Source organism: Otolemur garnettii, unplaced genomic scaffold (genome assembly GCF_000181295.1).
Source record: "Otolemur garnettii isolate 467f Iridium unplaced genomic scaffold, OtoGar3 scaffold00063, whole genome shotgun sequence".
NCBI lineage: Eukaryota > Metazoa > Chordata > Mammalia > Primates > Galagidae > Otolemur > Otolemur garnettii.
Window position 1 is genome coordinate 5,413,262 of NW_003852458.1, and position 9,544 is coordinate 5,422,805.

Genomic DNA, 9,544 nt, shown 5'->3' on the forward strand with positions numbered 1-9,544 from the left:
TGGGACTATAGGCACCTGCTACAATGCCTGGCTGTTTTTTTTTTTGTTATTGTAGTTGTCATTGTTGTTTGGCAGGCCTGGGCTGGGTTTGAACCTACCAGGTCCAATGTATGTGGCTGGAACCCTGGCCTCTGAACTATTGGTCCCGAGCCTTTTTTTCCATTCTTCAGGTACTTTACTAAGAAGAATGTGTTCCAGCTCCATCCAGGTAAACAGAAAAGAAGTGAAATATCCATCTTTTTTATGGCTGCATAGTATTCCAATGTGTACACACACTACAATTAGGTAATCCATTCATGGATTGATGGGTACTTGGGCTGTTTCCGTGTCTTGGCAATTATGAATTGGGCTATAGTCAACATTCTGGTGCAAATTTCTTTGTTGTAAAATGAGTTTTGATCATCTGGGTATATACCTAGTAGAGGAATTGCAGGATCGAACGGTATGTCTACTTTTAGTTCCTTGAGTGTTCTCCAAACTTCTTTCCAAAAAGGTCGTATTAGCTTGTATTCCCACCACCAGTGTAGAAGTGTTCCCTTCTCTCTGCATCCACGCCAACATCTGTAGTTTGTGATGTTGGGCTAATCTTAGTGGAGTAAGATGGTATCTCAAAGTGGTTTTAATTTGCATTTCTCTGGTGATTAAAGATGATGAACATTTTTTCATGTGTTTGTAGGCCATGCAACTGTCTTCTTCAGAGAAGTTTCTGTTCAAGTCTGTTGCCCATGTAGAAGTAGGGTTATTTGTTCCTTACTTATTGACTAGTTTGAGTTGTCTGTGGATTCTAGTTATCAGACCTTTGTCAGAAGTATAACCTACAAAAATCTTCTTCCATTCTGAAGGTTATCTGTGCGTTTTACTTACTGTGCTTTTGGCTATGCAAAAGCTTTTTAGTTCAATCAGATCCCAGTAATGGCTTTTTGGTGTTGGTTCAATTGCCTGGGAGGGGGGGTCCTCCTCATAAAATATTCTCCCGGGCCAATTTCTTCAGGTATTTTCCCTGTATTCTCTTCTGGCATTTTTATAGTTTCATGTCTTAAGTTTAAGTCTTTTATGCAGTAAGAATCAATTTTTGTTATTGGTGAAAGGTGGGGGTCCAGTTTCCATCTTCTACAGATTGCCAGCCAGTTCACCCAGCATCATTTGTTAAATAGGGAGCCTTTCCCCCACTGAATATTTTTTATAGGCTTGTTGAAGATCAAATGACGAGAAGTATCTGGGTTCATCTCCTAGTTCTCCATTCTGTTGCACAAGTCTACCTCTTTGTTTTTGTACCAGTACCATGCTGTTTTGATCACTATAGATTTATAGTATAGCCTGAAGTCTGGTAATGTGATACCTCCTGATTTGTTCTTTTTTTTTAGAGACAGAGTCTCATTTTGTCGCCCTTGGTAGAGTGCCGTGGCATCACAGCTCACAATAACCTCCAGCTCTTGGGCTTAGGTGATTCTCTTGCCTCATCCTCCCGAGTAGCTGGGACTACCAGTGCCTGCCACAATGCCCAGCTATTTTTTTTTTGTTGTTGTTGTTGTTGCAGTTTGGCTGGGGCCAGGTTTGAACCCACCACCCTGGGTATATGCAGCCAGTGCCTTACTCACTGAGCCACAGGCGCTGCCTGATTTGTTCTTATTTCTGAGTAATGTATTTGCTATTCGAGGTTTTTTTCTGATTCCTTAAAAAACAAAGTACTCTTTTTTCAAGTTCTTTAAAGTATGACAATGGTGCTTTAATAGGGATTGCATTAAATCTGTAGATTGCTTTGGATAGTATGGACATTTTAATAATGTTGATTCTTCCCAGCCATGAGCATGATATGTTTTACCATTTGTTAACATCTTCAGCTATTTCTTTTCTCAGAGTTTTATAGTTCTCTTTATAGAGATCTTTGATGTCCTTTTTAAGGTAAATTCCCAGGTATTTCATCTTCTTTGGCACTATTATAAAAGGATAGAGTCCTTGACTATATTTTCAGCTTGACTATTGTTGGCATATATAAAAACTACTGATTTGTAAGTATTGATTTTGTATCTCTCTCTTTTTTTTCTTTCAGTTTTTGGCCGGGGCTGGGTTTGAACCCGCCACCTGTGGTATATGGGGCCAGTGCCCTACTCCTTTGAGCCAGAGGCGCCACCCTTGATTTTGTATCTTGAGACGCTGCTGTATTCCTTGATCACTTCTGAGAGCTTTTTTTTTTTTTGAGACAGAGCCTCAAGCTGTTCCCCTAGGTAGAGTGCTATGGCATCACCCTCTAACTCCTGGGCTCAAGCGAATATCCTGCCTCTGCCTCCCAAGTAGCTGGGACTACAGGCGCCCACCACAATGCCTGGCTATTTTTTTTTTGGTTGCAGCTATCGTTTGGCGGGCCCAGGCTGGATTCGAACCCGCCACCTTATGTGTATGTGGCTGGTGCCTTAGCCACTGGAGCCACAGCTGCCAAGCCACTTCTGAGAGTTTTGAAATTGAGTCCCTGGGATTTTCCAGGTATAGCATTATATCATCAGCAAAGAGTGAGAGTTTGACCTCCTCTGACTCTATTTGGATACCCTTGATTGCCTTCTCTTGCCTGATTATGATGGCTAAGACTTCCATTACTATGTTGAATAGCAATGGAGACCTTGGGCATCCTTGCTTCTCTCCTGATCTGAGTGGAAATGTTTTCAGTTTTATTCCTTTTAATATGATATTAGCTGTGGGTTTGCTATAGATGGCCTCTATCAGTTTAAGAAATGTCCCTATTTTCTTAACAATTTTGATCATGAAAGGATGCTGGATATTATCAAGAGCTTTTTATGCATCAATTGAGAGAAGCATGTGGTCTTTGTTTTTTATTTTATTGATGTGATGTGATATTTATAGATTTGTGTATGTTGAACTAATGCTATGACCCTGGAATAAAAACAACTCATTAATGTCTATAATTTTTTTGATGTGTTGTTGAATTGTTTGCTAAGATCTTATTGAATATTTTTGCATTGACATTGATTAATGATATTGGTCTATAATTTTCTTTCTTTGTTGGATCCTTTTCTGGTTTGGGGATCATGGGGATATTTGCTTCCTAGAATGTGTTGGGAAGTATTCTTTCTTTTTCCATGTTTGGAAAAGATTGTATAATATAGGTATTAGTTCCTCTTTAAAGGTTTGATAGAATTGGGATGTGAATCCCTCTGGCCCTGGGCTTTTCTTTTTTGGGAGATTTTGTATGGTTGATGCTATTTTACTGATTGATAGAGGTCTCTTCAATATTTCTGATTCTTTCTGGTTGAGTCTAGGAAGGTGGTATGCTTCTAGGTATTGGTTCATTTCCTTCAGATTTTCATATTTCTGAGAATAGAGTTGTTTATAGTAATTATTGAGGTTTTTTTTTGAATTTCTGAGGTGTCTGTTGTTATTTCTCCTTTTTCGTTTCTGATAGATGATATTAGAGATTTTACTTTTCTGTTTCTGGTTAGGTTGGCCAAAATTGGTTGGCCAATTTTATTCATCTTTTCAAAAAACCAACTTTTTTTTTGTTGTTGATTTTTCTGAATGATTTTGTTTTCAGTTTCATTTAATTCTGCCCTAATTTTCGTTATTTCTTTTCTTCTGCTGGGTTTGGGGTTGGAATGTTCTTCGTTTTCCAGTTGCTTGAGATGACCCCTTAAGATATTGGCTTCCTCTCTTTCTATTTTCTTGATGAAAGCTTCCAGTGCTATAAATTTCCCTTATAGAACTACTTTTACAGTATCCCACAGGTTTTGATAATTTGTATCTTCATTATCATTTTGTTCCAAAAATTTGGTGATTTCCTTCTTAATCTTGTCTTTGACCCAGCTATCATTCAGACTAAGATTAGTTAGTTTCTTTTTTCTTTTTTTTTGAGACAGAGCCTTAAGCTGTTGCCCTGGGTAGAGTGCTGTGGCATCACAGCTCACAGCAACCTCCAACTCCTGGACTCAAGCGATTCTCCTGCCTCAGCCTCCCAAGTAGCTGGGATTACAAGTGCCCACCACAATGCCCGGCTATTTTTTGGTTGCAGCCGTCATTGTTGTTTGGCAGGTCTGGGCCGGATTTGAACCTGCCAGCTCAGGTGTACGTGGCTGGTGCCTTAGCTGATTGAGCCACAGGCGCTGAGCCAGATTATTTAGTTTCTGTGACATTGTTTGAATTTGAAGATTCATATTGCTGTTGAGTTCAACTTTTATTTCCATGGTAGTCTGAGAAGATACAAGGAATAAGTTCTATTCTTTTAAAGTTGCTGAAGTTAGACTTGTGTCTTAAGATATGATTAATTTTGGAGGATGATCATTTGGCTGATGAGAAGAATGTATATTCACTTTTATTAGGATCAAATGTTCTATAGTGGTCTGTTAAGTCTATTTGTTCTAGGGTCAGGTTTAAGTCTAATATTTGTTTGTTTAGTTTCTTCTTGGAGGATCTGTCCAAAACCGTCAAAGGGGTGTTATAATCTCCAACTATCATAGTGCAGGAAGATACCAAGTTGTTCATATCAATTAGGGTTTGCTTTATAAATAGAGGAGCATTCTGGTGGGGTGCATAAATGTTAATTTTCGAAATCTCTTCTTGTTGGGTGTTTCCCTTGACAAATATGTAGTGACCATCCTCATCTTTCTTTATCTTTGTTTAAAGCCAATTGTACCTGCAAATAAAATTGCAACTCTTGCTTTTTTCAGATTTCCATCTGCCTGTATTATAGATGTCCATCCCTTTACCCTAAGTCTATTTTTATTCTTTAAGGTAAGATGAGACTCTTCTATGCAGGAGATATCCAGTCAGAGTTTATGTATCCAGTCAGGCAACCTGTGCATCTTTAGAGGACAATTTAAACCAGTTACATAAATAGAGAGGATTGGGTTTTGGGTGTCATGTTTTTTGAATGTTTAGTGGACATTTTTAATTTTTTCACCACTGTGGATGTTGGTTTTTTTTTAAAAAATTCTGAGTGAGTTTATTTTGGTGATAGAGCATTGTGCTGGTCATTGTGGAGGATGGGTCTGAGAATATCCTGGAGAGCTGGTTTAGTTATGGCAAATTTCTTCAACATGTATATGTCATTAAAGTATTTGATTTCTGCATCACAAATGAAACTCAGTTTAGCTGGATACTCAGTTTTGGCTGAAAGTTGTTTTGTTTTAGGAGATTGAAGGTTGATGACCATCCTTTCTGGCTTGAAAGGTTTCAGCTGAGAGATGTACAGTCATTCTGATATTTCTCCCTTTGTAGGTGATGCTTTTTTTTTATGTCTGGGTGCTTGCAGAATTTTCCTTCATCTTAACTTTAGCAAAGTTAATCACAGTGTGTCTAGGAGATGCTTTATTTGGATTGAGTCTTGCTGGGGTTCTGAAACTGTCTACTATCTGAAGTTCTGTATCTCTTGTAATGCCTGTGAAATTATCCTCCATAATCTCTTAGAGTAGAGCTTCTGTACCTTTAGGACCATCCTCTTCTCCTTCAGGAATTCCTAAGAGATGAATGTTTGATCTTTTAGTGTGATCCCACAACTCTCTCAGGGAATGACTGGTTTTTGCTCTCCATTTGTCTGCCTCTTTGAGTGTTGGGGAATGTTCAAAAGCTTGGTCTTCAGTTTCAGAGATCCTTTCTTCTTCCTGGTCAATTCTGTTACTGAAGGATTCTACTGTATTTTGGAGTTCCTCAAGTAACTTTTTCATTTCCTCAAGCTCTTCTATCTCTTTTCTCATTATGTCCACATCTTTGATGACTTTGTCTTTGAATTCATTAATTTCTTGAGACAACTTTAGAACTACTCTTTGGATTTTAATTTCTAACTTTTCTTCCATTCTGTTCTTCTTATTTGCCATCCATATTGTGAATTCTATTTCTGACATTTCAGCCATCTGTGCATGGCATCTTCAGTTGTATCTCCTTTGTCATTCCCTTGGGGGGGGGGTCTGTCTATTCTCATTATTCATGTTCTCATTCTTCCATTGGTCGTACACCATGTTTATTTTCCACCGTTTGGTTAATAGAATTGGTAGGGTGAGATTGAATTGGCGTTCCCAGGTGGTAGAGTTAATCAGCCCCTTACCAAAGCACTAGGCTTTGTAATTGTGGTTTATCCCCTACAACCTTACAAAGGCCTCTTTCAGAGTTTTGGCCGGTGACTTTGAGGACCTACTTGGTGAGATAGTGCAAGCTGGCTCTGTTTTCAAATAAACCAACCTCTGCCCTATCCTGAGAAGCCACCGTATTCACCCTGCCCCCACCATTCAGTTCTTTTCCATTACAGAACTTCAGAAGTCAACCTCAGAGTATCTCTGGGTAGATAGTCCCAGACACATGTTCCAATCAGATTGTCTTGGGCACTTTAAACCCTGCTCAACAGAAAGGGATCCAAGGATCTCCAAATGTAGATAGAAATCCTCAGACAGTTTTGTCTTGCAACCTTGAGAGTATGGCACTGGGTTCCTTCTGTTGAGTCCTAAATTGCCTGTCAAAGTGCCAACTGGGCATCAACACCCCTATCCCCAGGCACAATCAAAGTTAGGAGTCTGGGACTCCACCTACCAGGCTCAGTTCCCATGGGGCATCCATTCCTCTGCTTGCCAGCTCAGCTGGAGCCAGTGGTCCATGCCCTGCCCATCAGATTCAGTCCACACTGACATCTGCTTCTCTGCTTGCTGGCTCAGTTGGAGTTAGGGGACCACACCCCTGCCTGCTGGTCTCAGTCCACACCTGGCAAGTCCCTGCTCCCTGGCCTGGTTGGAGCCGGGGATCAGACCTACTCATGGAACTCAGTCCACACTGGGCAATTACTCTTGCAGGCACTGTCAGAACCTGGGGTTCTACACCCCCTCCGACAGATACAGCCTGAATGAAGGGTCAACATCACCAGTGGCAGGGCAAAGTCATAACCAGGGGGCTGCTACTCCTCCCACTCCCTTTCTTCCAGAGCCCTCTTTCTTCCCCACTAGTCACAGATTCTGTCCTGATTTTCAGCAATGCACACTATGCCCAGATCTCTCAGAAAAAGACCAAACACTCTGCGCTTTGCCATGGGCAGAAAACTTTAGACTGCCATGCGAGGGGGGAAGGGTAGACTGGGAGTTTGGAATTGTGGGGGAAAATATTTATTCAATTTTATGACAGGCAGGGTGGTATCTAGGTTCACAAGTAAAACCTCCCTGGAGAAGGAGACCTGGTGTTTAGCTGCTCTCTCCAGTGTGGTTAAATGAGAGGTCTTTTGTTCCCTGCTCACTTGCAGAGAGCCTGCAGTGGGCTTCCCTCTTGGGGGAGGGGTCTCCGTCTTCTAGACAATAGGCTTTGTACCTATAATTTGTTTTCTTGAATGCTCTTCCCTGGAGTCACAACTTGCCAAACTTCTTTCTTGGCTCAGCTCCCCACCTTTGGCTTCAGATAGTTGGATTCTGTCCAGTTTTACTCCCTTTGATTAGGAGCCTCTGCTGAGTGTTGCTACTAGTTGGCCATCTTCCCAGAATTCCCCAATATAATGAGTATTTCAAATGTTGGGGCAGAGAGATGGTGGGTGAAACAACGTAGAATTTTGGAAATGTGAATGTAGTTTTGTAATGGCCTTCCATTGAATTATAAATTGTATAATTTGTTATTAATTATATAAACTATATTGGCCTGGAATGAAGGCTTTCAATTTTCAGACTGTGTGGTTTGATACTAGATGGATGGCAACCTCAGGTTTGCTCTTCCTTTGTGGTCGCATGTTAATTCAGATGTGGGAGTTGTTGGAAGCTTTCTAGATCAAGCAATTAGAGATCAGGGATACTTGGGAAAGGAAATGAATTGATTAGTATCTTGAACCTGAATGTTATTGTGTGGTATATGTAGGCAAGTTAGCATGCTTTCTTTTAGGTAATTTGCATAGCAGTGTCCAGTCCTTCTTTCAACATTGAATTTAAATGTTTCTTTACTTGTTGATGGAGAAACTGAATTTAGAAAATTAGTTTGAGGTAATGCTAAGGAAAATTACAAAGGATTGATACTGGAATTCTAGTTACTGTTTCACAATTTGTATATCAGAAGAATCCCATTAGCTTATAAAGATTTAACTACTCTATGAGTACTTTTGATTTCGTCTCCTTTTTTCTCTCATATTTGGATTCACCACTATTAACCTTTTGTATCTTTTGTTTCATTTTTGCTTTCAGCCTTTATTTTCTATTTGCTCTCAGCTCTAAGCTTAAAAACATACCAAATCTTCCTGTAACTCAATTTTCTCTCTAAGTTACTGTCCAGTGCACTCTTTTCCTTTATTTCCCAATGTCTCAAAAGAAGTATCTATGTTTGCCATTGCTACTTCATCACTATACATTTCCTTCTTAAATCTTTTTTTGTCAGCTTCTGCCCTTAGTATTCTCATGGAGTTCTCCAGTGACCAATCCAAGTGTCCAAATCCAGACTCCTTTTCTTGGGTCTCATTCTATAACCTGTCCAATATTGGAGACTGTTGATATCTTCTTTGAAACTTTCCTTCGTCATTTCTTTGTATTCTTGGTTTGCTGCATATCTCTTGAACTATTCATTCAACAGGTAGGTATTGAACACTCTCATGAATCAGGCACTTTCTAGGTGTTGAGCAATGGATAAAACAGACCCCTGCTCTGGTAGTACTTATATTTCTGCTACAGTCTTTTTCACTACTTCAGATTTCCCTAAATTGCCTCAGTCATAGGCATTCTCTAAGGATCTGTCCTTGCCTACTTCATCATTTCATGTTTGACCTGGGTGGGGTTTCTACATCTTCCTGTTCGCACGACTCTTGTTCACTCAGGGCATATCTCATTGTAAGTTCACATCTAACTTTCTAACCACTCGTGAAACATGTCCAAATTTCAGCTCCAGGAATATTCTAAATTCAACACATCTAAGATCAAACTCAGGGTTATACTTTTTCCCACTTAAACTGTTCCTGTAGGCACTTAGCTGGTTTTCTTTGCCTCTAGCATTTTCTCTTTCAATCCCTTTTCCTCACTACTGTAAGATTAAACTATCTGTAACACAAATCACATCTTGAATAATACTATTAATCACCTAAATGAGGGAAAACAAATCACAGAGCAGGCAGGGTACTTAGTATTTCTAAATTATTTATTTATTTATTTATTTATGTTTTCTTCTAAATTTTTTATTGCGCAGAAACTTGCAAAACATGGGGCTTTTAAGAAAGACATTCTGCCTAATAGAAAAGCAGCCAAGTTCACATACTTGAGTGGCTAAATATTTCAGCAAATATTACTGAAATTAATGGGATAATTGTCTTAAAAATTATCTTTCTTTGGCTTGGCACCCATAGCTCAGTGAGTAGGGCGCCAACCACATATGCTGAGGCTGGGACGTTTGAGCCCAGCCTAGGCCTGCTAAAGAACAATGACAACTGCAACTAAAAAAATAGCTGGGCATTGTGGTGGGTGCCTGTAGTACCAGTTTCTCGGGAGGCTGAGGCAAGAGTAATAGCTTAAGCCCAAGAGTTTGAGGTTGCTGTGAGCTGTGATGCCATGGCACTCTACCAAGGGTGACATAGTGAGACTCTGTCTCCAAAAAAAAAAAAAAA

The 9,544-nt window shown here is 39.8% G+C and overlaps 1 protein-coding gene across 1 annotated transcript in view; it reads left to right on the top strand.

Moving 5' to 3' along the window:
* WDR70 (WD repeat domain 70) overlaps positions 1–9,544 on the top strand; it is a 289,355-nt gene that overhangs the window by 29,351 nt on the left and 250,460 nt on the right. The window lies entirely within an intron of this gene.